General features: G+C 38.2%; 1 long non-coding RNA gene across 1 annotated transcript in view; it reads right to left on the bottom strand.

The window, feature by feature from the left end:
• Positions 1–698: 698 nt before the first annotated feature.
• The window catches only part of LOC134739601 (uncharacterized), a 31,702-nt gene continuing 5,999 nt past the window's right edge, over positions 699–26,401 (bottom strand). Inside the window, exons 2-3 of the long non-coding RNA XR_010126430.1 lie at positions 2,466–2,650; positions 699–2,333 (exon numbers count right to left, since the gene is read on the bottom strand). This is a non-coding gene — a long non-coding RNA (uncharacterized LOC134739601). The remainder of the gene's footprint in view (positions 2,334–2,465; positions 2,651–26,401) is intronic.

Below are 26,401 nucleotides of genomic sequence, written 5' to 3'. Positions count from 1 at the left end.
TTTTCCTTTTTTTCTTTTCTTTTTTTTTTTTTTCTGAGACAGAGTCTCGCTTCATTGCCAGGCTAGAGTGCAGTGGTGCACTCTCAGATCACTGTAACCTCCACCTCCTGGGGTTCAAGCAATTCTCCTGCCTCAGCCTCCTGAGTAGCAGGGACTACAGGCATGCAGCATCACATCCAGGTAATTTTTGTATTTTTAGAGACGGGGTTTCACCATGCTGACCAGAATGGTCTTGATCTCTTGACCTCGTGATCCGCTTGCCTTGGCCTTCCAAAGTGCTGGAATTACAGGCATGAGCCACTACGCCCGGCCTTAAATAGGTTTTCTAATCCTTCCTTTGTCTCTTCATTCTCAGTGATGCCAATAATTGTAATATTAAATTACTTTATGTTGTTCTAAATGTCAGAAAGGCTTTGCTCATTCTTTATAATCTATTTTCTTTATTTTTGTCTGTCAAAATTATTTCAAAAGACCTGTCTTCAAGTTCTGAGATTCTTTCTTCTGCCTGATCTAGTCTATTATTTAATCTTTCAAGTGTATTTTGTATTTCCTTCAAATAATTCTTTAGTTCAAGAGTTTCCATTTGGTTCTTTTTAAAAATATCTATCACTTTGTTAAATTTCTCATTCATATACTGAACTGTTTTGATGATTTATTTGTATTTTTGTCAGAATTCTCTTATATCTCACTGGGCTTCTTAAAAATTCATATTTTGAATTTTTTTTCAAAAATTCCTTTTTTGTTAAGAATTTACTGCTAAAGAATCATTGTGTTCTTTTGGAAGTGTCATATTTCCTTGCTTTTGAAAATGTTTTCTGTGTCTTTACATTGATATCTGCATATCTAGTGTAACAGTTGATTCTTGTTTCTGAATTCACTTTCATACAGGACATTTTTCTGAAGATGTATTGGTGGTGTTGGTTGGATTAAGCGCTTTGGCTTTAATTCTGGGTGTCTGTACTGGTACAGTCTCTGTAAGATTTATTTAGCTGTAAACAGTGTCAGTGCTTTCTGTGATTTCCTCAAAGGGTTAGAGTGTGGTTATTACTGAAGGCTATGATAAGGTTGTGCTAGGGACTAGGAAGCCACGTGGGCCAGTCTTCAGGTCCTGGTGGTTGCAGAGGTGGCCTGAGCATGCCTATCTTTGTGCCCAAAGGCAGTGCACAGGGGAACTTGTGTTGGTGGTTACCAGCGGGCTGATTCCAGGTGGCTTGCCTGAATTCTAGTCATGGCAGTGGTGGGCCAAGTGGGTGGGCTGGTGCTCAGGTCCCTGGGCAGCCAGCATGGTGTGGCTTACAGCAGTGCTAGTGGTGGTATGACCCTCTTGGACCCAAGTGATGCAGGCTGATTTAAGTGGTGGCTGCAGTGTGGGGTTGCTGCCCACAACTCCAGACATGCTGCTTTCGGGAGCTCCTGCTCCCTGTGCCACCTCAAATAGGCAGCCCTCCAGCTCACTTGCTAAAGCATCTGGCAGCGACACGAGCTGGGTGTTTTGAGGCGGAGGAGAAGTCCTAGTCTCTACTTCTCTACTTCTGAGCCTTAGTGCAGAGGCTGCTCTGCCAGTGGTAGGAGAATTTACTCTCTGCTTATAAAACTGGGCACAGAGTTTGTGCAACTGTTGAGGGCAGGGTAACTTCTCACAGTCCCACACAGAGATCTCTCAGACTCTGGGAAGCACGTACTTTGGTTTCCTTTGTCCCATGGGCTACCATTTTTTTGTGTGTTGCACTGTCCTTTCCACAGTGGGTAGTAATCCCTGTGAGCTAGAGTCCTGGGGACATGCAACATCTTTGGGTCTAGCCAGTGTAATGCCACTATAGTCCTCCAGGTGGACACTGGGAAATGTCAGCAGGATCTTCTAGGATGTGGAGATAAGGGGGCTGGATGTAGTCCTGTGATGGCTGTGCTCCCCAAGTGGTGCCTTGCCACAGCACTCAGGTCTTGGCAAGGGGTTGAGTAACCTTATATGAGTTCTCTGCTGCTATGGCCTTGTGTGGTCTCCAAATCACCACCCATGCTAGTATCACAGTTCATTAGGTTAAAGGAGTTTTCCCATGGTTCAGATTGCAGAAGTCCATACTGGGTATGTGAACCACTGAAACTCCTTCGCTGAGGCTTTTCACACAATACCAAGCCCCTTCAGGCTCCCAGCCAATCTCAGCCAAGCTGGCCCCTTGCTTTTTTTCTCCTTCTGTGTCTTGAGTGTTTTCCATGATTTTGTCATTGGTCTCTAGTGTTCCGTCCTAGATGTTCTATTAGAGATATGATTATGCATTTATAATTTTGCTTCTTTTACCTGGGAGGGTGGGTGTCTGATGTCTCTCGTCACCCATCTTGAAACAGAATGGGAAAAAGCTATTTAAAGGAGTCTGAATGTGTCTTTGTCCCTGTTAGCATAATGTGAGAAGGTGGGGAGACCAGCCCACTACCCCCATGTCCACCATGACCCTCTTCCCCATACCTACCTGTGTTTCTTCCTCAATCATCTTTCCTGTTCCAGAGAGGTGGGGCTGGGGGATCTCCATTTCTGTCTCAGCTTCATAGTACATTGAGCTGCAACTTCTTGCTTCTCTGTTAAAGTCTGAGTATAAATTTACTTTTTCAAATTCTTGCCACTAGAGGTTGATGAGTTAATTAAAGGAGGAGATTCCTAAAATTTGAGAGACAAAATAGATGGGAGACCTGAGAACCTTCTACAATAAAAAAATCCTTTTTAACATTGGTGTAGGCAATAATTTTTTATATGACCCCAGAAAACACAAATAACAAAAGCAAAAATACATGGGATTACATTTAACTAACGAGCTCCTGAAAGGCAAAGAAAAGAATGAACAGAATGAAGAGACAACCTACAGAAGGGTACAAAATATTTTCAAGCTATACATCTGATATGGAATTAATATGCAAAATATAAAAGAAACACAAGCTGTGTAGTTTACATACAACGTATCTAGGTGCTATTTTTTTACTTGATGTTCTTTCAAATTCCAGCATGGTCTGGTGTCTAACATTAATTTGGGAAATTCTCAATCATTATTGTTCCACGTATTTCTTCTGTTGCTTTCTTTCCTTACTCCCCTTTTGGTATTCTCATCACACATACATTACACCTTTTGTAATTGCCCCATAGTTCTTGGATATTCTGTTCTGGTTTGTTGTTTGTTTTCATTCTCTTTTTTTTCTCATTACTTTTTAGTTTTAAAGTTTCTATAGAGACAACTTCAAGCTAGAGATTTTTCCTTAGTTTTATCCATCTACTTGCAAGCCCATTAAAAGCATTCTTCATTTCTGTTACATTGTTCTTGCTCTCTTCCATTTCTTTTTGGTTCCTTCTCAGAATTTCCATCTGTCTGCTTACATTGCCCATCTGTTCGCTTACATTGCCCATCTGTTCTTGAACGTTGTCTACTTTATCCATTAGTGTCTTTAGCATATTAATCATCGTCGCTTTAAATTGTTTGTTAATTCCAAAATACCAGCCATATCTGAGTCTGGTTCTGATGTTGGCTCTCTTTCTTCAAACTGTTTCATTTTGTTTTTCCTTTTACTATGCCTTATAATTTTATTTTGATTGCTACACATAATCCACTGGAAAAAGAATGGCTGTAAACTGGAATTTAGTAATGTCACGGTAAGTTGTGGGGGAAGGGGAAGCATTTTATAGCCCTATGATTATTTCTCATTCTTTTATTGTGCCTGTGCCTCTGGGCTGTGAATGTCATCATTGCCTCTCAGTTACCACCCTCCTTTAGGTAGAAAAGGATGGCTAGAGTGGATTGGAATTAGGTTTTCCATTCTCCTCTGTGGAAGGGTAGTGGACCTAAAATTTGATATTTCCCTTCCTACACATGAAAGACTAGAGTTGTGTAGACTTGCGTAATTCCCTTTCTTCAGGTCAGTTAGGCTCTAATAAAACTTAAGTAGGTCAGGACTTGGTTAAACAGTTTCTCCTCAGGGCCAGTCTTGTTAAGAAGAACAGAATGCTATGGTATATTTCAAGATGGGTCCTCTTCTGTCACCTGCCAGAAACATGAGGGAATTTTCTCTGCTGTTTTTCTGTGCTGTTCACTATGAGAACCTGGTAGCACTCCAGGAGTTAAAACTCACAAAACTGTCAGGGATCCCTGATGACTGGGTTATCCTAGAGTGTTTATCTTTTAGTTTTTTTCACACCAAGCCTCCAGCATTTGTTAGTTACAGTTTAGGTTTTTCTACTAGCAGTGACTCCCACAGAGGTTTCTGCTCTAGTAAATTGTGATTCTCTGTTTTTGCCTGTTTATCTCTCTAATTTTGGGGGCAGCCTTTTGCCTTGTGACCTCATTTCTCTTAGGGGTTTAGAAGAAATGTTGATTTTTCAATATTTTTTAATTTTTTTACATGTTTGTAAAATGGATTGGCAACTTCTAAGCTCCTTACATGACATACCAGAAACAGGAAATCCAATAGCAATCATTTTTAAATGCTATTATATTCATAAATATCAGATAGAGAGATGATAGAGAGATAGATGATTGATAGATAAAATGATTTAAACTATACACCTTTTACCCTTTTTATTTTATTTCGTCTTTGCTGTACTGTATATATCATTTCCAAGGTTCACTGTAAGATATTTTGTAAGACAGATATCTGTATCCCTTGCAGTGAATAATGTAAGGCCAACAAAAGTAAATTTGGTTGGGGATAAAGGTCTACATTTATATTAAATATAGTTGCAACTAAATTAAGCATAATTTTAAGTACATTAAAGTAATCATTTATGTGAAAAAAAGACGGAGTTCAAAATACATAGAAGTTTGTCGAGACAGCAATGAGAAAAGAAGAGAATAAAATAATTTTAACTTGTATTAGTAGAAGTACATGAATAGAATTATTTGTATTTTATTATTCACATTTGAAATTCTTCAGTTCAACCCTCAGGAATACAGAAGAGGCTGGCCAATGTTAGGAATCAACATTACATCAAATTAGGAACAAAAATAATTTACTTTTAATCTTACAGAAAGTGAATAAATTTTTTAATCCAGATAATTTAACATTCAATGTGGTGTGAACACTACAAACATTATGCGAAAACACATATAAAATTGTTTACACTATTTCTTTTTGCTAATATTTTCATTACTGTTTAACACTTATAAAATCTCAATGTCACACAGTATTGGTTTTATTCTTTTCTCTTTGTAACAAATTTAACAAGAGGAATATTATTCTACATTCTTTGATAGCTAGATATACATCTAAATGTATCTTTCTATACCATATCCCTAATGACAATGTTTTCTAATGATATGTTTAAAATCTATGAATATTATTCAATGAAGTTTTAGGGTAAGACAAAGGCATGTTTTTAACTACTCCATTTGCTTTAACTTACTTCTATTAGATCAAAATTCATGCTTAAAATGAATTGGAGAAGGTCTTTACATTTTTTAGTAACAGAAACTGAAACATGCTTTCCAAAAGTTGGGAAAATAATATTTAATTATATGCCACTAAAATGATAGCTATTAAATTTGTGATGCATTAAAAACTGTATAAAGTATGTTTTCATTGATGTTTATAAATTGATTCTGCCATGTGTACCTGCAAAGTAATTAAAATTTTAAATTACATTCATGCTTTTATGAATGCCCTCTATTTAAAGGTTGGAAGAAACAAAGGCAGGTCTATAATAAATGAAAAATGACTAAAAGCAAAATTAAGAGTTACTTTTAAAGAAAATTTGGAATAATTGGGTTGCTACAACAATGGAGTTGGCTATCCTAAAGTATATTGGGTTTTCCATCCTTAAATTTGCTCAAAAATAGGACAGATGACTTGATTCATATTATTTTACATGGGACTTATGGGTAAGTTAGGAAGATGTAATACATAATCTTGAATTTTTTTTCTATTGTCTCAATATTAATATTCCATGTCTTTACTAAGAAAAAAAAATTATGGCATAATAAAGAAATAATGCTGAAACATCAGTGGCTTTCAAAAGAGCAGGGTTTTGAGTAATAGTAACTTCATACCTCAATCAAGCAAGTAATAGGGCTATCAGAGATTTTATAAACCTGAGTTTTCTGAAGCCTAAGATATTTATACACTCCCTTCCTTGTCCTTTCTTGGCACATATCACATTGCACTCTAACTCACTGTTTATGCATTAATCTCTCTTACTAGACTGTGAGATTATTCAATTCATTTCAATAAGAGAATACATTTTCATTTTTGAATGCCCAGTGTAGCCACTACTATTTGAAATATGTTAATAGTAATTGTAAACGCATGAAAAGGTGAAAGCCAGTACAAAATGTATATCTCACCTCACCTGTTCTATAATCCTAAAGTCCTTAATTATTGGGAGGCATTATACTGTAGAAAATGAATCAATGTGTTTTCAAATAAAATTTTAGTAAACTAAGTATAATAAAAGCATAAAATTTTAAAATAAATAAATTTAGGGAATTTCAAGTTTTCTAGATTTCATTCATTAAATATTTGTTCTTGTTTACTCCCTTGTGTATGACATTTATTTTTCTCTGATATATTGAGAATATTATTTATGTTTTCTGTTTTACTTTGTTTATAAACTTTTTATTTTTTTATTTTGAAACATTTAGATTTACTGAAAAGTTGCAAAGGTGATGTAGAGAATTCCCACATATTCCACGCATAGTTTGTTATTATGAATATTTTACATTCATATAATACAGTTTTTCACAATAAACCATTATTATTAAATATTATCAAATAAAGTCTATATTTTATTTCCTAAGTTCTTACCTAGTATCTTTTTAATTTTTTTTTCCTAGTGTCTGTTTTAGGATACCGTATTACATTTCATCCTTGTGTCTCATTAGGCTCTTCTTGGTTATAACATTTTCTAAGGCTTTTTTCTTTTTTATGACGACCAGGCAGTCTTGAGGAATACTGACCAGAAGTTTTGTACAATGTCCCTCAATCTGGGTTTTTCTGATGTTTATTCTCATGATTAAACTGAAATTGTAGGTTTTTAGAGAGGATGAACACAGAGGTAAAGTAACATTCTATCACATAATTTCAAGAGTACACACTGTCAATATCACTGTTAATTGTTAACCTTGGTTACTTTGGCGAGGTAGTGTTTGTCAGGTTTCTCCACAGACAAAAGGTTTGAATCTGTAGGACTGGGAAAAGGCAACCAAACTTGAGCATTTTGGGGTACTTCCCTAAAAAAAACAAATAGGATGCTGTCAACACTTGTCCTGGCTATGCAGTAGAACACATAAAACCTTAAGAAATCCACACCCCAAAAAGGGAACAAAAAGCGTAAAGTAAGTGAAACAATAGAATAGAGTCTAAGAAGCCTCAGAATCTCTAGCTGGGTTGTTTTGTAAGGTTGTTTTTCTCCTGAAGACAATTGTTAAAGATTGGAGGTGATGACTCCTACTTCAAATGCAAAAACAGCAGTGCAAGACTTCAAGGTGCACAAAATCCTAAGGAAACCTGACACCACCAAAGGAACAAAGTAAAATCTTGTAAACAACCCCAAAGAAATGGAAATCTATGAATTACCTATAAAACATTCAAAGTAAAGTAATGCTTTAAGGATGCTCAATAAGCTGTAAGAGAACAGAGATAGACAACGCAACAAAATATAAAAACTAATACAAGAACAAAAGAAGTTTAATGATGAAATAGAAGTCATTAAAAGGGATCAAAAATATATTTTGGAGTTGAATAATAAAATGAATGAAATGAAAATGCAATAGATTCTGTAAACAGCAGACTTAATCAAGGAGAAAGAAGAACCTATGAGCTCAAAGACACGTTATTTGAAAATATTCAGAGGAAAAATAAAAGAACAAAAAAGAATGGAGAAAACCTGTGGGATTGATGCGCACCACCAAGAAAGCTCTATTTCACATAATAGAAGATACAGAAGAAGAAGCAAGAGAGAAAGGGGCAGAAAGTTTATTTAAATAAAGACTGGCTAAGAACTTTCCAAATCAGGGACAAATGTGGACGTTGAGATACATAAAGCTCAAAGATCAAAACTCAAGTTCAGTTCCAAAAAAACTTCACCAAAACATATACTCAAACTGTTCAAAAATCGAAGACAAAGTGGGAATCTTGAAAGCATCAGGAGAAAAGGGATTCCTTACAATGAGGGCAACTCCATAAGGCTATCAATAGACTTCTCAGCAGAAAATTTACAAGCCTGGAAAAAGTAAGATGAAATATTTACATTGCAGACAGATAAACTTGTCAAGCAAGAGTACTTTACCCTGCAAAACTGTCCTATAAATGGGAAATAATGACTTTTACAGATAAAAGCTGAGAAGTTCATTACCACTAGACCTTCATTATATGAAATGCTAAGTAAGGTTCTTCCAGGTGAAATAAAATGACACTAATTAATAACATGAAAACATATAAAGTATAAAACTCACTGGCAAAAATTAAGTATATAGTCAAATTCAGAACACTCTAATACTGTCATGATGGTGCGTAAATAAATCATATCCCTAGTATAAGGGTAAAAAGACAAAAATAATAATAACTATAGCTACACTATTTTTAAATGGATATGAAATATGAAGAGTTGTAAATTGTGACACCAAACCATAAAATATGAGACAGGTAGAGTAAAAGTGTACAGTTTTTGTATGTGATTGAAGTTAGGTTATTATCAGCTTAAAATAGGCTAACCATAAGATGTTTTATGTAAGTGTCATGGTAACCACAAAGCGAAAACCTATAGTAGATGCACAAAAAAATCAAGAGAAAGAAAGCACACCACTGCAGAAAATTATTAATTCACTCGAAAGTAAATGGATTAGACTGTCCAGTCAAAATGAGAGGCGACAGCATGCTAGCAGTCCTCACAGCCCTCGCTCACTCTCGGGGCCTCCTCTGCCTGGGCTCCCACTTTGGCGACATTTGAGGAGCCCTTCAGCCCACCGCTGCACTGTGAGAGCCCCTTTCTGGGCTGGCCAAGGCCGGAGCCGGGCTCCCTCAGCTTGCAGGGAGGTGTGGAGGGAGAGGCGCGAGCGGGAACCGGGGCTGCCAGCAGCTCTTGCTGGCCAGCTGGAGTTGTGGGTGGGCGTGGGCTTGGCGTGCCCGCACTCGGAGCAGCTGGCCGGCCCTGCCGCCCCCGGCCATAAGGGGCTTAGCACCCAGGCCAGCGGCTGCGGAGGGTGTACTGGGTCCCCCAGCAGTGCCAGCCCACCAGCAGTGCGCTCGACTTCCCGCCGGGCCTTAGCTGCCTTCCTGTGGGGCAGGGCTCAGGACCTGCAGCCTGCCATGCCTGAGCCTCCCACCCGCTCCGTGGGCTCCTGTGCCGCCTGACCCTCCCCAATGAGCCCCGCTCCCTGCTCCATGGCGCCCAGTCCCATCGACCACCCAAGGGCTGAGGAGTGTGGGCACACGGCGCGGGACTGGCAGGCAGCTCCACCTGCAGCCCCAGTGCTAGATCCACTGGGTGAAGCCAGCTGGGCTCCTGAGACTAGTGGGAACTTGGAGAACCTTTATGTCTAGCTAAGGGATTGTAAATACACCAATCAGCACTCTGTATCTAGCTCAAAGTTTGTAAACACACCAATCAGCACCCTGGGTCTAGCTCAGGGTTTGTGAATGCACCAGTCGACACTCTGTATCTAGCTACCCTGGTGGGGCTTGGAGAACCTTTGTGTCAACACTCTGTAGCTAGCTAATCTGGTGGGGTCATGGAGAACCTTTGTGTCTAGCTCAGGGATTGTAAACACACCAATCAGTGCCCTGCCAAAACAGACCACTCGGCTCTACCAATCAGCAGGATGTGGGTGGGGCCAGATAAGAGAATAAAAGCAGGCTGCCCAAGCCAGCAGTGGCAAGTCATTCAGGTCCCCTTCCACACTGTGGAAGCTTTGTTCTTTTGCTCTTTGCAATAAATCCTGCTGCTCCTCACTCTTTGGTCCACACTGCGTTTATGAGCTGTAACACTCACTGCGAAGGTCTGCAGCTTCACTCCTGAAGCCAGCGGGACCACAAACCCACCGGGAGGAACGAACAACTCCAGAGGCGCAGCCTTAAGAGCTGTAACACTCACCGCGAAGGTCTGCAGCTTCACTCCTGAGCCAGCGAGACCACGAACCCCACCAGAAGGAAGAAACTCCGAACACATCCGAACATCAGAAAGAACAAACTCCAGACACGCCGCCTTTAAGAACTGTAACACTCACCGCGAGGGTCCGCAGCTTCATTCTTGAAGTCAGTGAGACCAAGAACCCACCAATTCCGGACACAAAAAGACATATAATAGATATAAAAGAAGACCCATCTATACACTGCCTACAATAGACTCATTTCATTCAGTTTGAAGACACAACATACACAGGAAAAGTGCAAAAAGTTATTCCATACAAATAGAAGCTAAAAGAAAGCAGATGTAGCAATACTTACATCAGATAAAAAAGAATTATTTAAGTCAAAAACTGTGAAAAGAAAGGTCATTATTTAATAAAAGAAGGGTAAATTAAGAAAATATAAGAATTATAAATATATATATTCCCAATATCATAGCACCTAAATATATAAAGTAAGTATTGACAGAACTGAAGAGGATAACATACACCACAACAATAATAGCAGGAGATTATCAGAGTGAAAAGGAAACCTATAGAAAGAAAATACATTTGCACACCATATATCTAAGATGTGGTTAATCTCCAAAATATATGTGGAATTCCTTCAACTCAATAGTAAAAGATCACTTAATTACCCAATAAAATTTGGCTAGCCAGACATGGTGAAGCATACCTATAATTCCAGCTACTCAGAAGGCTGAGGCAAAAATATCCCTTGAGGCCAGGAGTTTAAGGCTGCAGTGTGCTGTAATCACACCTGTGAATAGCCATTGTACTCCAGCCTGGGAAGCACAGTGCAACTCTGTCTCTACGGCTCACGCCTGTAATCCCAGCACTTTGGGAGGCTGAGGCGGGCAGATCACGAGGTCAGGAGATTGAGACCAACCTGGCTAACACAGTGAAACCCCGTCTCTACTAAAAATACAAAAAATGAGCCGAGCGTGGTGGCACGTGCCTGTAATCCCAGCTATTCAGGAGGCTAAGGCAGGAAAATTGCTTAAACCCGGGAACAGAGGTTGCAGTGAGCCGAGATCGCGCCACTGAACTGCACTCCAGCTTGGGTGACAGAGCAAGACTCCATCTAAAAAAAAACAAAAAAACAAAAACGAAAAACAAATGTAGGGGAGGGGCCAAACACTTGGATAGACATTTTTACAAAGAAGAAATACAAATAGCCAATAGGTACATGGGAAAATTCTCAACATCACTAATCATCAGGAAATGCAAATCAAAATCACAAAGAGATATCACCTCACATCTGTAAGAATAACCATTATCTAAAAGACAAAAGATGACAAATGTTGGTGAGAGTGCGGAGAAAAGGGAACCCTCATACACTAATGGTGGGAATGAAAAATGGTGCAGCTTCCATGGAAAATACAATGAAAGTGCTTCAAACATTTAAAAATTTAACTACCATATGATCCAATAATACCAGTTCTGGTATTTACTCAAAGAGTTTGAAACCAGGGTGTTGAGATATTAGTGCTCCCATATTTATTGCAATCATGTTCACAGTAGCCAAGATATGAAAACAACATATGTTCATCAACAGATGAATGAATAAAGAAAATGTAGGGTATACTGCAATTGAACATTATTCAGCCTTAAAAAAGAAGAAAATTCTTAAACATGCGACAACACATGTAAAACAAAGACATTATGCTAAATGAAATAAACTAGTCTCACAAAGCAAATACTGCATGATTCCACTTATATGGGGTATCTAAAATTGTTAATTTTATGTAATCAAAGAGTGAAATGGTTATTTACAGGGGGTGGTGGGGGGGACAGGATGAATTACAATCAATAGACAAAAAATTTCATTTCAGCAAGATAAATAATTCCAACATATCTGTACTTATATTCAAAAATACTATATTGTACACTTAAATGTTTAAAAGGGTAAGTCTTATATTAAGTATTCTTGCCACAATCAAAATTTTTTTAAAAATTTAAAGCATCTTTAAACTGCACTTACGTTCTTCAAATCTGTCCAAGAAACAGATGAACTTGGTATAACATTCTTAGCAATTTTACCCACTGCTAACTTGAAAAACTTTTAGCATGTTAAAATATATAATGACCATTCTTTATAGCTTACTTCTCTTATCACATCAACATCACTCCTTGTGTAATTACATGCTTATTTTGCAAAATACCATTTCAATTAAAAATAATGGCTAGTTGCCAGACTCAAACAGTAGTAATTTACTGTCTTGTTAATTGAATACACAAACCAAGAATAAATTGAAAGGGTGAAATTTTACCTTCCTTAATCTTTCTTTTATAGGACTAACTTAACCCACAAAGGTAAACTTTAGTGGCTTTCATGGTAAAAAAAAAAAAAAAAAAAAAAAAAAAAAAAAAAAAAAAAAAAAGCCTTGGGAATGAATTAAATTATATGTCACATTATTTAATAATCAAATAAATAAATTTTTCTTCATTCAATACCTGGTTTTACTATTCAATGTATGTGTTCTAGATAAATATATAAACTTTTTTTACATTTGGTATAATTTTTTTCACTTGTTTGTTTTTGTTTGTTTGTTTGAGACAGGGTCACACTCTGTCATACAGGTTGGAGTGCAGTGGTGCCATCTCAGCTCACTGCAACCTCCACCTTCTGGGTTCAAGAGATTCTCCTGTCTCAGACTCCCCATTAGCTGGGATTACAGGCACACACCACCACTCCCAGCTAATTTTTGTAGTTTTAGTAGAGACAGGGTTTCGCCATATTGGCCAGGGTGATCTTGAACTCCTGACCTCAAGTGATCCACCCGCCTCGGCCTCCCAATGTGCTGGGATTATAGGTGTGAGCCATTGGACCAGACCCATTTGGTATAATTTACAAATTATGTAATCTCATGTTACATCAAGCCAGTATTTAATCCTGTATATCCTTAGAGATACATATATTGAGAAAAGAATTAGTACTGGTCATTCAAACCTTTGAGATCTATTCCTCTAGCAGTGCTAGAGAAAACAAAAACAAAACAAAAAACAAAAACAGCACAGGTAGTCCCAAATACTTATTTTCCAATATCCCTAAGAAGGCAATAAGGTTTTCTCATCACGATGTTTTGTTAACAATTGCCATATTGTAATTATCTAGACAGAAGTTTATATAATATTAGTTAAAATTCCAGTTAAGATTTTGGAAAAAGAGACATATTTACAGACCTTCTCTCAGAATGAAGTGTTCCAGCCAGTCAGTCATTATTTCAAGAAATATACTGTAGTGCACATTTGTTATTTCTCCCACAGGATCAAGTCCTACTTCCCAGTAATCCTCAGTTTCCATGTCGGGAGCCAGGAAAGCTAACTGTACTGGTGAAGCATACAAGCCTGACTAAGCCAATCATATAGCCTATCCCCTAGGTAAACAATTATGCAACCCAAACATGAGTAACTGGTGAGAATCTCAGGACACTTAGTGAGAATTATGGAACAAACACTCTTTTGTCTGTACTGTGTAATATATGGCCAAGAGACCTAGAAGACCTACAGCCATTTTTGCAACCATGCAGGAAGCTATTCAATGGATGGAACCAATACATGAAAGAAGTTAGATTTACAAAAATAAATGACAGCCTGGTATAAAACTTACTTCTGCATCAAATAACACCTGAACGTGAGCAACCTCTGTAAATAGATTTGACCGCATTAGGGGCACGTAATCTGGGCAGTTCCACAGGGTTCATTCTCAAAAGGGACCCCCCCCACCCTTGATTTAATACTCCATTGTTGCTATTTTGAAATTCATAATTATTATCTTTGAAACTGTGTTTGTAAATCAAGTCCTATGGGGCAATGGAGCATATCCCTGAGCATGGTAGATAACACTCAGCAGTATCTAGCACACATGTGATTTGGCCTAGCACACACGGACATGCCTAGGGCAGTCCAAGACTCAAGAAACTCTGAGGGGGAATCCCAGCCAGGACTTGGATACAAATCTGTCCGCAACAGCATCAGCAGAAATAGCAGCGAAGACCACAATGTGAATGGTCCAGCAAGAGAAGGCATGCCTTCTCATGCCTGCAGTGCGTGGAAGCTGGCTTGCCCTTTTCTCTAGCCTAGCCCACCGGCATCTGTAAAAATGTTAACTCCAGGGACTGAGATTTAAAACTGTTGACACTCAGGCAATACATTTTGTCAGAAAATTACAATTAACTCAAAGAATAAACTTGGACATTGCAATAAAATATATTAAAAAGTTATTAGAAGCCTTCAAAGAATTTGGAATTTCTGGTTTTGAAAACTGCTGCAACATTGCAAAGCAAATATTCACAGGCTTAGATAAATAGAAATTAAATTTAAAGATAGTGTCATTTGATATTAAATAACATTATATTCATATAAAGTCTCAGGTTAAACAATTATTAAGAAGATAATTTTAAAATTAATGTTTACTTGCAATTGCAGACACAACCATAGAATACATAAACAGGCATTTGAATTATTTACAAATTATAAAATCACTTTTGGTTTCATGAACAATCTTTACAAGTTAAGAAAATGTCAGAAGAGAAAATAAAATGTCATTGTATAAATTTACACTTGAAGTTGAATTCAGAGTTACGGGCAATTGATTTGTATAAAGAATTAAATTCTTTTAGAAAAAAATATGTTCCTCAAGAATCATCAGCTCTAAATATATCAAAATCTGTATTTTAAAATAATTTGTCAGAATTTTTTTCCTAAGAGGTCACAGCCTATAAAGACTCTTAACAGCTCCAGAAGCAGTTGAATCAGTTGGAGCTTTCTGTAAATTACAATCACGAAAAATTATTTGCAATCTTGATTTGCCAAGGGCTATTGACATCAGCTTCAATTATATCAATTGAAAATCAAGCCACTAAAAATACAAATGTTGATAACCTAACAAATGAATTTGCAGAAAAACAAGCCAAGAAAATATCATACTCAAAAAATATATACACTAAAAGCATTATTATTTATTGTATTACATAAAATTATGAAACTTAAAAATTGTTAATTTTGTAATTTGTAAATTTATATTTTTATCAATCACTGTTACCCCATTATGTATGTAAGTGTAAAATATTTTAATGTAAAGGTGTTTTTGATAGCTTTACATGCACACTTTTTCCTGCTTTTTGAACTAGGGACTCTGCCTTTTCTGTTTCCACAAGGCCCTACGAGTATGTAACCATTCCTCTGTGAACTTTTCAGTTATATGATCCAGTCTGGTTCAAGTTTTCAGTATTTTCAGTACCCACAACTGAAATCATTCTTGTCTCCATATTTACTGATCACTTTCTAGGAATGAAGCATCATGCTAGACATGACGCTATCATGGTACTTGAGACCCATAACTTAGTGGGAACTCAGAATACATTGTCTTAGAAAAGTAAGTAAAAAAAACGATATATTGGCATAAGTATCATATTAGACATATGTTTTGTGTATTTGGAAATAGAAAGAAGGGAACATACAACCCAAACAAGAGTGGTCCATGAAGACTTTGATGTGGAGCTAATGCTGGTTAGTTATGACAGACCCATTCTATGAGAAACAAGTTGTTTATCTCAGTGGCTTCACACATAAACATTTATTTCTCACTCATGTAACATATGGGTTGAACAAACAAGTAAGTGAATGACTAGCCATATTGCCTTTAAAGTGTATACTTGGAATCCAGGTAGTGATGTCTAATAGGTTATTTAGAAAAGGAGTTAATCCAGGAAATGTGTCTTCCCTAGTGAAAAATCATCTACAAATATGGAGAAGTTGAAACTCATGTGTATAAATTTGGGGTTCATTTACTTCTTAGAATCTGTGGCCTTATAATTTTCATCAGATTAAGAATATTTTTGGGGATAATTTATTCAAATAAATGTTTAGTTACTGCTTTCCTTTAGAAACTCCAATTATACATACATCAGGCCATTTCACATTGTCTCACAGGTCTCATATGTTTCATTATTTCTTTTTTTTCCCCTCTGTGTTTTTAATTTTGAAGAATTTTTATTGCTATAGCTTCAGGTTTACTAATCTCTCCTTCTGCAATATCTAATCTTCCATTAATCCCTTCAGGTTATTTTTCTTTAACCCATCATAGTTTTTATTTCTAAAAGTTCCATTTTGGTCTTCTTTAGATTTTCTATTTCTCTCCTCAACATGGTCAATATTTCTCCTATCTTTTAAAATATATTGAATACATTTAAAATAAGAATTGTAACGTCCCTGTCTCCTAATACTTAGGTCTATGTCAGTTCTTAGTTGGTTTTGATTGAATGGTGTTTTTCCTTTTTATAGGTCATATTTTTCTACTCTTTTGCATATCTTACAGTTTTATTAAATTATATGACAGATATTATAAATTTCACCTTGTTAAGTAATGAATATTTTTGTATTCCTGTAAATTTTCTTGAGCTTTGTTCTAGAATACAGTTAACTTATTGTTAAGAGATATTTTCAGGTCTTACTCTGAAGACTTGTCAGCCAGGACTAAAGCAGTATTTACTTTTGGCAGATTATTTCCCACTACTCAGACCTTTCTGAGTATCTATTTAGTGGCACAACTATTATAAAACTGTCCAGTCTAGCTGAGGGGCAGGTGTTCACTCTTCTTATCCTTGTGAGGATATTAAATAACATTATTGTTTCTTCTAATCCTTTTGGGTGGTTCCTTTTGCTGTCTCAAGTAGTTTCCTTGAAACATCTGCTGATCACTACTCCGCTGAAGACTAGAGGAGAACCCACAAATCTCTTCTGCTCTCTCTGTGAACCTCTGCAATCTAATATTCTGATGTGTGAACTCAACCTGTCTTGGTGTCCTCAGAATCTCAGCCCCATTTCCTCAACTCAGTGAGTGTGCTGGAGTCTACCTGGGTATCCTCTTCCTAAACTGTGACCTGGAAATGGCTTGAAGCCAGTAAGTTAGGGCAGTCAGTGTCTACCTAATTTGCTTCCTGCCTCTTAAGACTCAGTGCCAATTCAATGCCTAATGCTCAATGTTTTGAAAATCATTGTCTCAGATTCCATCTATATTTTTAGTTGTTTAGGCATGAGAGTAATCCTGCCCTTGTTATTCCATCTTGGTCATTTGCAGGAGTACAAATTGATGTGTTTAGATAATTTCACATAGAAACTGAAGAAAATGAGACACAGATGAAGGCCTGAATAGTTTCCTATTAAAACCAAAATAAAAAAAATAATGAAAAGCCTGTAAAAGGAACAAAGCAGGAGTGGTCAGGGAAGGAAGGAAAAGAAAAGGGAAAGGCAAATACCAAAGGCTTAAGGTAGAATCAAGAATACAGTAGTAATCAGTGATGCCAAATACCTCAGAAAAGTCAGAGCTGGACAAGAAAAGGAAGTGAGACAATGTCCTTAGAACATCTTTGGGTTCTTGAGTTACAATATGTTTGGTAATCAAGTGGAAGTGAATGTTTGCTTATAATTTGTATGTGACCACCTATAGTAGCCAATATAGAATAGTCTTTCAAAAACTTTAACTCTAAACAAGAAATAGAAAGGTTGGTAGAGAGCATAATAATGTAGGGAATTAAGTTTTTGTTTTCCATATGGATAAGGTGGGGTAACTAGCAATTGCTCATCTGCTGGAAGAAAAGAGCCAAACTATAAGATAGTGTTAAAGATAAAAACATTTCAAAAAGATATGAACATTTCATAAAGATAAGAACATTTCAAAAAGAGAGTAGGCATCACTTCTGTTCATGCACAAGGAGTCTGAAAGGAGAAAGACCAGAACTGGTACAAACACATATACCTTCACAGTGTCGAGAGGAAAGGAGAATGAATATGAGATGTGGGCAAATCATTTCTAGCTTTCTAGTATCTAATATCTGCAGTATCTAATATCCCATTTATCCCTCTGGTTTTTTTTTTTCCACACGTTATAGTTTTTATTTCTAACTACCTTTCTACTTTCTGTGAAGTGGGAAGGTTATTTGCTGAAGAAATGCTAAAGTAGAATGAAAGCCACATGGAAAGTGACAAAAATGTGAGAATATACACCCAGGGAAGGGGCGAAAAACCTGGTGATGGCCAAACAATAAATTCTGGAAACAATGAAGGTATTGCTTGGTTGAAGCTATGAACTGTAAATCTGAAGTAAAATTCCATGACAGCGATAGTTTTTTTGTTTTTGTTTTCCTGTCACTATGACACTTGCAAGGCATAGAAACAGAAAAGGGTGTTGTGAATGGAATCAAAGTTGAAATCTTGCAAGTGTATGTGATGGAAGAGAAAACAAGCAAGATTATGGTGACAGCCCAAGGAGTTGAGGATGGAAAAGGGAAGAAAGAGAAGAAAGAAGGCTTAGCTGGCTCAGGGAGAAAAGGCACAGGACTGGAAATCGGGATGCGTGTGAGATGAACAAATTCAATATGAGTCAGCTGGTGAGAAATAGGAACTCAGAGAATAGGAAGTTTTGTGTAAGAGTCAAGTAATGGACTGACTCTAAGATTTCACAACTGAAAGAGTTGTCAGTGATGACTAGCTCTACTGAGGAACTTTAGGTGTGGGTTGATGCTGAAGTAGGATGGAGATCATGCTTTCCTCATGAAAATCAAATTGCTGAGGGGCTGGCTTCATCTTGCCAACAGCCCTTGAGGCTCCCACTGTAACTTGAGAGAACTGAAAGAGGTAGGCACATCTTAAGTTAGCTGCCAAATTTTCAAAAGCATATAAGGAAGTGTTGGCTAAGAGTAGTGAGGAATATGAGAAAACAACATCGACTATTCAAAGAAGCAGCCTGTTGGTCAAGAGCAGAAGACACATTCCTATTCTCACTCCCAGAATTAAGCATGTGGAGAATGAGAAAATGAGTGGACTTCTTTAAAAAGGACAGTAATAGAAACAGCTTCTTAGGGATCTTTCCACTTAATTTCATGTATTTTATGTGTATACCTAATTGTTCCAATTTCAAAAAGTATTTTCTGACTTTGTCTCTGAACTCTGGGGAGAAACTTATTTAATTAAATCACACAGAGAACCCTAATAGGCTATCTACTGAAACAGGAGGAAAAGCATTTAGTCACATTAGTCAATGACGGCAGTACGGATGGCAGTTAAGAAAATCAGTTGGATAATAAGCACACAAATCTCCCTGGGGGTCTATCTGAAAAACAGTGTTGGGAAAGTCAGGTTGCTGTCAGGGATGCATCCAACTCCAAAGACAGTCTATCAAGGAATCTTTATTCAGAGGTTATTATATTTTATTTGTATTCATAAATATGAAATTTAAAATAAAGAGATATTACTTAAGGTGAAATGAATACCAACATCTCAACACTACTTGATGTTCCAGTGAGGCACGTCCTAAATGCTAAGAATATCTTTCTTTCCCCTTTCCTGTCTCTTCTTTTCCTCCCTCCTCTCTCTCTCTCTTGCTCTCTCTCTCTCTCTCTCTCAATGGGCTTGCAATAAGAGCAATGACAGAGGGCAAGGCTCTGGGAATAGAAAGACTAGCACTTGGGATTTAATGGTTAGCGTCTCTATCTTGAAAATCTTAATACTTTTATCTTTGAATTTGTGTGTTGCTGGTGAAGCTCTTTAGAAAACACAGCATACCCACAGGTACTTGGAACCTCTGCTCACTAGCAGTTTCATCTCCCTCCACTTCCTCTGGACATATTCTTGATCTCTCCCTCCCGTCTCCTTCCCAGAGACGGCTGCTGTCCTGGGTCACCAGCTGGAGCCTGAGCAGGAGCATCAGGAGCGTGGGTAAGGTGTGCTCACCCTGTGGAGTCCTGGGGAGGGGCACAGTGGGACTTGGTGGAGGTCATTCTTTACCCACCACTGATATGTTTAACTAGTGCTCACCCTCCAGAGCAGAAGTTGAATATTCTTTGGAGTTGTTGGTCCACCCGAGTTGTTAGTCCACTTAGGTTGTGGCCCGGCTTGATGTCCCTGCCCTCTATAAAATAGAGTTTGTTGGTCTGGCAGCTTGAGGGAGAGGGGAAACACCAACTGGGGGCCCGTGCAGGCCTGCTTACTTATGGGACAGGGCCCTCAGTTGCCTGTGAGTATCTGCAATGGCCCCACAGGTTATCCCCAAGCCTGAGGAAGAATGAGATTAAATAGTAAATTAAACATATATATTTTTTCAGGTTAAGAGAGACTGCAGAAGAAAGAAAAAAATCTTTATATTTTAGTACATTTACTAGTACTTGTTTTCTACTACTTAAAGTGGAGCCTGGCATTGTCATTATGCACTGAGCCCCATAAAGTATGTAGCCTCTCTTGCACAGAGCTATCAGCACAGAAGAGTTTAATAGTCAAAGCCATTCACATGTATTTAGCAGATTCTGTGGAAGGCTCATAAGAACATTTCTATCTTCTTTTATAGGTAAATGCCCTCTCCCTTTACATGGATATAGTTCTGTGTCTATTCCTGTCTATGACATTGTGAGGTCTAGAGACCAGAAATCACATCAGGTGCAACGCTTAGAAATTGAATGACATATGTTAAGTATTGCAACTTTATGGTTTGTTTTAAAACCTGTTAGAACTAGTCCCAGGAAAGCTAATTTGAATGGACATATAAAATCTGCCTTCCTTTAATCTGAGTTTCATTCCACCAGCACAGCCCAATAAGCACCATTTTTGTTCTCTCTTAGCTGGGTCAGGGAGAAAAGGCACAGGACTAGAAACAAGCACCATTGTTCTCTACCTCTTCAAACATCTACTAATGATGGGCTAATGTCATTGAATGTTGTGTCTAGTCCAGATTCTGTGCTTTGATGTGTAATCTCATTTAATCACGGAAATCCATATATGGTAGAAATTATCCTTATTTCCATTTCACATATGAAGAAATACCTCAAATGGTTTATGTAACGTCACCAGCAATGAAGTGTGACGAAGATTTACATATGGCCCATATTTGGCAATACAATAATTGGCAGGTTGGTCATGTCCTAATACACAGAAAATCCTTAATTTGAAAATAATGCTGGGATTTAAAACTCCCATCTAATTTTTAGTTCATATATATGATTTCAAAAATTAAAAACCTATCTTTTCAAATAATGTTTTAACTGATTTAAATCAGAAGATCCCACCCCAGTCTTTTTTCCAGCTTTACAATTGACAAATAAAGATTGTATATGTTCAAAGTATAAAATGTGAAGACTTCATATATGTATACATTGTGCAATAACCACAATAAAATTAATTAACATATCTATCATCACCCATAACCACCCATAGTTACCATTTTGCCTGTGGGGGATGGAGGTAAAGAAAATCTGCTCTCATCAAATTTCAAGTAAACAATACAAAATTATTAACTGTAATCATTATTGAGAGATGACAATGTGCTAGCAGCCCTCGCTAGCTCTCACTGCCTTCTGGGCCTTGGCATCCGCTCTGGCCACATTTGAAGAGCCCTTCAGCCTGCCACTGCACTGTGGGAGCCCCTCTCTGGGCTGGTGGAGGCCGAAGCCAGCTCCCTCGGTTTGGGGGACGTGTGGAGAGAGAGGCACAGGTGGAAACCGGGGCTACACATGGCACTGGCAGGCCAGCGCAGAGTTCTGGGTGGGCGCGGGCTTGGTGGGCCCCACACTCGTAGCAGCCGGGCACCGCTGGCCTGGGCAGTGAGGTGCTTAGCATCCAGGCCAGCAGCTGTGGAGGGGGTGCTGGGTCCCCCAGCACTGCCAGCCCATCTGTGCTACACTTGAATTCTTGCCAGGTCTTAGCCGCCTCCCGGCAGGGCAGGGCTCAGGACCTGCAGCCCGCCATGCCCGAACTCACCCGCCCACACCCTCCCCCCTCCCCCTCCCCCTCCCCTTCCTCCCCTCCCCCTCCCCCTCCCCTTCCTCCCCTGCCCCTCCCCCTCCCCTCCCTCCCCTCCCCCTTCCCCCTCCCCTTCCTCCCCTGCCCCTCCCCCTCCCCTCCCTCCCCTCCCCCTTCCCCCTCCCCTTCCTCCCCTTCCCCTCCCCTTCCTCCCCTCCCCCTCCCCCCCTTCCCCCTCTCCCCCACTTACCGCCTTCCCCGTGGGCTCCCGTGCATCCCTAGCCTCCCCAGCAGGGCTCCACCCCCTGCTCCACAGCACTGGGTCCCATCAACTGCCCAAGGGCTGAGGAGTGCAGGCGGCACACAGCGTGGGCTGGTGGGCAGCTCCACTGAGGCCCAGGTGCTGGATCCCCTAGGCGAAGCCAGCTGGGCTCCTCAGTCCGGTGGGGACTTGGATAACTTTTATGTCTAGCTCAGAGACTGTATATGCGCCAATTAGCACTCTCTGTCTAGCTCGGGGGCTTGTGGATGCACCAATCAGCACTCTGTATCTAGCTAATCTGGAGGGGACTTGGAGAACTTTTATGTCTAGCTAGAGGACTGTAAATTCACCTGTTAGCACTCTGTATCTAGCTAATCTGGTGGGGACTTGGAGAACTTTTATGTCTAGCTAAAGGATTGTAAATGCACCAATCAGCACTCTGTGTCTAGCTCAGAACCACTCTTTAAAACGGATCAATCAGCTCTCTGTAAGATGGACCAATCAGCAGGATGTGGGTGGGGTCAGATAAGGGAATAAAAGCAGACTGCCCGAGCCAGCATAAGCAGCAACCCACTCGGGTCCCCTTCCACACTGTGGAAGCATTGTTTTTTCACTCTTTGCAATAAATCTTGCTGCTGCTTACTCTTTGGGTCCACACTGCCTTTATGAGCTGTAACACTCACCGAGAAGGTCTGCAGCTTCACTCCTGAACCCATCAGAAAGAAGGAAGAAACTCCAAACACATCCGAACAGCAGAAGGAAGAAACTCCGGACACACCATCTTTAAGAACTGTAACACTCGCGGCGAGGGTCTGCGGCTTCATTCTTGAAGTCAGTGAGACCAAGAACCCACCAATTCTGGACACACTGTGCTTACATTAGATTGTCTATAACTTACCCATCTTGTAATTGAAATTTTGTATTTTCCCCCAGTATTATTCAATATAACTTGTTTTGATATTCTGAATAAAGCTTTATAACATTTATCAACTAATTTACAAATAATGAGATTTTTATACATGATATTATAAGGTATTAAAACAAATTGTATTTTAAAGGGATTTTTGTTCACAATGTAGTTGAAAATTTTCATTTTAGACATTCTTTTCTTTCATATTATTCTGTGTTATAACACATATTCAGCAAATTTACCCAACTAAAATTATATTTTGCATAGTAAATATCATCTTTTTTAAAGAATCTATTTGCAATTCATTTATTAAATCTAACTAAAAGAAGGAATCTGTCCATTCAGAACTGAAGAAATATAACTGTTTTTCATACATTATCAAAAAATCTTACTAATTTTTTCAATGAACTTTTAAAAAATTGTCATTTTAGTTAGAGGGGATTGTGATCGTTTGTCTTCTACCTGTTTCTATTAAGGGATCTAAAGATTTCATGCAGATTACAGAAATAACACAAATGAATTATCAATAAATGTGGTTAAACAGAAAAAAAATAAGCTTCCACAGTTAAAGGGAAAAAATGTTCATCTATTTTTGAAAAAGTGCTTTGTTTCTAGAATTTTATTACTGGTTCAGACTAGAATATATGTGCTCCCAACTGAAGAAAGGAGAAAAACTTAAATGGTAATTGCTGAAGCAGAGAGACCATTTAGATCAAAGAGATATTGTTTAAAGGTCTAAAGATAAAATGTATTTTTATTGTAGCTTTTAGCTTGCTTCAAGATCGATTGCCTTTAAGGGTGAAAAAACACTCCAAAGGGGGCAATAATGATTCCAAATACAGACATTATACTCTACTGATGATGTCCTTTCCCATCCTCCTGTAAGTGGTTTTCTATTACTGATGTACACCAGACTACATTGTGTACCTTTCTCTATGAATAATGAAAGCAGGCATAAGCACAAGAACTATAAGGGAACTGCTGTAAACAGATACTTCTGTTTCATTACCACTGTTTTATTAACAAATTACTTCCATTAAACAGATTACGAGGCTGCAAAAAGCAATCCACAATGAAATAGTCCAGTCCTAAATTTCATTTTGTAATGAATTGAAGTGATTTGCCTGCAGTAGGTTCAGTTCCTCATTGTTTTGTGACTGCATGAGTCCATTTTATACCTTGAATTGTGAGTGTGCCCTGTCCAATAGGACTTCATGAATCACCTTTTCTAGGGGGAAGGGATGTTTCCAATTAAGTGAAATATACACATCTCACCTCCTAATGTGAAAAGCGTTGTGCTATATATAATATACCTCACATTAGAACAATGTGCTCCACAGCCCCATGTTTTCTACTATGGTTATTCTATAATCCAATAGTTTGTGAGAAAACTATTGGCTTTTCAGCAGTCACAACTCCAAAACTTACGATAGCATCACTTTAATCTTAAACCAGTACTTCACTTTTGAAAACTGAAACTTTAACCCTCTAAATTTCTTGGAAGATCTCTAAAGTGTTCTGTTTCAAACAATTTTAAAAGAGAAGGGAACAAACTATGGAAATCGGCTTTTATGTCTCACAGCCTATAGATATTTAGGGGGGTTGTTTGGTATACAATCTTATTTTTTAGGATCTAATGAGAAGAGGCTACATTTACATTTGTTTTATTGTTGGAACTTTGACAAATGTTGGTACTATTATATCAGTCCTGAAGCTGATTTCAAAGTAGGTTTGGTCTGTGGAAACCAGAAATCTGATCATCACAGTTGCTGAAGGCATCACCTGCCGCAGGAAAAGGACTCACACCAATATCCTCAGGTGCCCAGGTTCAGGAAATAAGGGAGATTTCCTAGAATTGGTTTCCATTGGAATGAGTGCTAGATATAGCGTTGAATACATTTTTATTTTAAAATACTCATTTAAAGTTAAACCTCTGTCTGTTCCTCAAAAGTTCCCGTATTTGCATACTATTGTGTTTAAACTTCCTTTACATTATATATTTAAAAGACTTCATAAACAAGGTTCTGCCAATTGGACATTTTACATGCTAACTTAAAAAATGTAATTAAATCCTGCAAAATACCAATGTTATTTTTTAAATTTAGTTCTTTCGTGATTGAGAATGTTTTGCATATTTCCAAAATAATGCATATTTTTTTCTGAGACACTCCAAATATTCATAAGAATTACTTCAAAAAACGGGGGAAATCAAAAAACAATAATTAGACAAAAGAAAATACGCATTCTTTTACATTTCTGTTTTTAAACACTTATTTGTTTTAGAAAATAGGTATTTTATGTTTATATGGTTGTCTCTTTTTTCCCAAAAATGTATCGTTTAAAAGGAGAATTCTCGATAATAAAGCAGAATTATAAAATCTACATTCCTCAATATTAGATAAAATGAAAAAAATAGTAACACCCAAGCAAAAATCTCCAACAGCTAGAAGTTGTTAGAAGTAAAATTTCATGTCATAATCTTTAAAAAAATTTGACCAAGGTAAGAAATAAAACCTACTGCAGCCAGGCACGGTGGCTCACGCCTGTAATCCCAGCACTTTGGAAGGCCAAGGCAGGCGGATCACGAGATCAGGAGATCAAGATCATCCTGGCTAACACGGTGAAACCCTGTCTCTACTAAAAATACAAAAATTAGCCAGGCATGGTGGCAGGCACCTGTAGTCCCAGTTACTCAGGAAGCTGAGGCACAAGAATCGCTTGAACCCGGGAGGTGGAGGTTGCAGTGAGCCGAGATCGCGCCACTGCACTCCAGCCTGGTGACAGATCGAGACTCTGTCTCAAAAAACAAACAAACAAACAAAAAACCTACTCCATCAATGTTTATGTCATAACACCTTGATGTCATTTTGGGCAAGAATGTGAGTCAAGAAAATCTCCAAACTTCTCAGTAGTATCAAATTTGAAAATAAATTGATAAACATAGTTACTAGGAAGTCTAGGAAAAGCAGAGGTTCGAACCTTACAGAATAAAAGCTCCTAGCCATTTTCAAGTGCTGCAAGAGGAACTGTAGGGAAGGATTCAAGACCCCGAGTCTTCTGCCTAGGGATCCTGATATACTACTGCCTAAGTAGAGAGAACCCTGGTTCATAACATTAAATAAACGAAAGTTAAGCAGTGCTCAGGATACCCAATACAGGCAATAGTTGCCACAAAACTCTTTCTTCAAAGTGAAACAAAAAATCTGTATCTCAGATCACAAAGGTAGTTGGATGTGGAGGAAAATAGCTTTCAGAGAGAGCACTTAGAGAGTCAAGGAGAATTGATCCACAGGATGCAACAAAAAACAAGGGTTTTGGCACAGCTAACCATATTCATGAACAAGATGAAAAGAAAATGCATGGGAAATTAGCAAGCATACCACAGAAAGAGATAAAGGAAAT

Source organism: Pongo pygmaeus, chromosome 4, assembly GCF_028885625.2.
Source record: "Pongo pygmaeus isolate AG05252 chromosome 4, NHGRI_mPonPyg2-v2.0_pri, whole genome shotgun sequence".
NCBI classification, from domain to species: domain Eukaryota; kingdom Metazoa; phylum Chordata; class Mammalia; order Primates; family Hominidae; genus Pongo; species Pongo pygmaeus.
Note: the sequence above shows the minus strand (reverse complement) of the source record. Positions and strands in the feature narration are given on the sequence as shown.